The following is a 2,274-nucleotide window of genomic DNA, read 5'->3' on the forward strand; positions in this document are numbered from 1 at the left end:
ACAGTGAAATTCTTTCTTCTGAGGAGACAAGAATTGAGGTTGCTGCAAACCCTCCAGTAATTTAGTAATTAGAATGTTTATCACACCCCAAACAATGCTACTGGATTGAGTAAGAGTTTCCAGAACTCAAGGGTAGAAGCTGACAGCTTCATTAAACATCTAGTCTAAAATTAAGTAGAATACGAATTAATTACATGCGATTCAGTGGACTGACTGGTAAAGGATGATTACAGATTTTCTTTAGAATTTTGCTGGATGTTTTATGTTCTATTTTTCAGATACAAGAACTCTCTTTCCCTTTTAAGTTATCTATACTTGGGGCAATTTAGTAGATTATACTTTTGTTAACACAAATAAAACACTTATATTTGTCCCCTGCCCTGATACCTCCAGAATTTAGAAACTATTATTGATTATTCTTATTTTCGTGGCAACATAATTATTTGCTTAAGTTAAATAAGAATCTTTTTTCTTTACAACAGAACACAATTGTAAACATTGGTTTGCAATTACCAAGGCTTTGACTGGAATGTCATATTTGAGCATGATGCATAGAATTACATATGACCAGACGGTTTTAAGGAACCAAAGTTAACTTTATGGAGCCAATGCTTACAAAACTGTGTTGGAAAAACTGACCTATCACCTGACTTACAGGGTTTCCAGGCTTATAGGTGAGCAAGGAATGTCACTTCCTGGCAAGCTTAGTCTGATACTGTGAAATATATTGACTCCTAAAATCCTTGGAATCTCCAAATTGCTGTCTTTTTTGTATGCTAAGTGATGACTGATAACTTCAGGGTGGGGCTAGACAATAGAAAGACAAAGGCATGATTAGCTAATTGAGACAATCAGCCTCACCCCTCAACCTTCAGGGAGGGAAGAGGAGCTAAAGGCCAGGTTGATCACTAGTGGCCAATGATTTAATCAGTCATGCTTTTATAATGAAGCTTTCATAAACATCCAAAAACATAGGGTTCAAAGACCTTCCAAATAGCTGAACACATGGAGATTCCTGGAGACTGGTACACTCAGGGAGGGCACGGAAGTTCAACAGCCTTTCCCATACCTCGCCCTATGCATCTCTTTAATTGTATCTTTTGTAATATCCTTTATAATAAACCAGTAAATGTGTTTCCCTGAGTTCTCTGAGCCACTCCAGCAATTGAACCCAAAGTGGGGGTTATGGGAACCCCAACTTAAAGCTGATTGGTCAGAAGTTCCAGAGGCCAAAACTCCTGACTGGTGTCTGAGGGGAGAGCAGTTTTGGGGACTGAGCTCCCAACCTGTGGGATCTGACACTGTCTCTAGGTAGATAGTGTTGGAACTGGATTGGAGGAAATCCAGTTGGTATCTGCTGCAGAATGGATTGCTCACTTGGTCATGGTGAGAGACAGGACTAGCTGGATTTCCTAGGCTGACTAAGAATCCCTAAGCCTAGCTGGGAAGGTGACCGTGCATCCACCTTTAAACAGGGGGCTTGCAACTTAGCCCACACCCGACCAATCAGAGAGCTCACTAAATTGCTAATTAGGCAAAAACAGGAGGTAAAGAAATAGTCAATCATCTATTACCTGAGAGCACAGGGGGGAGGGACAAGGATCAGGATATAAACCCAGATATTGGAACTGGCATTGACAACCCCCTTTGGGTCCCCTCCCCTTATAGGGGAGCTCTGTTTTCACTCTATTTCTATTAAATCTTGCAACTGCACTCTTCTGGTCCGTGGCTTGTTATGGCTTGAGCTGAGCTTTCGCTTACCGTCCACCACTGCTGTTTGTCGCCGTTGCAGACCCGCGGCTGACTTCCATCCCTCTGGATACAGCAGGGCGTCCACTGTGCTCCTGATCCAGCCAGGCACCCATTGCCACTCCTGATTGGGCTAAAGACTTGCCATTGTTCCTGCACAGCTAAGTGCCTGGGTTCCTCCTAATCTAGCTGAGCAGTAGTCACTGGGTTCCACGGTTCTCTTCTTTGACCCACGACTTCTAATAGAGCTCTCACCGGATGGCCCAAGATTCCATTCCTTGGAATCTGTGAGGCCAAGAACCCCAGGTCAGAGGACACGAGGCTTGCCACCATCTTGGAAGTGGCCCACCTGCCATTTTGGAAGTGCTCCACCACCATTTGGGAGCTCTGGAGCAAGGACCCCTGGTAGCAATGGTGTTCTTGGTCCCGGAAGTCTTCTGTGTTCATGATTGTTGTGGTGTAAGAGCAGAAGAAAAATTATTTGGGATTTTCCTAAGACCCATGAAACAGGATATTTTGAGAACA

This window comes from Theropithecus gelada, chromosome 8, assembly GCF_003255815.1.
Source record: "Theropithecus gelada isolate Dixy chromosome 8, Tgel_1.0, whole genome shotgun sequence".
NCBI lineage: Eukaryota > Metazoa > Chordata > Mammalia > Primates > Cercopithecidae > Theropithecus > Theropithecus gelada.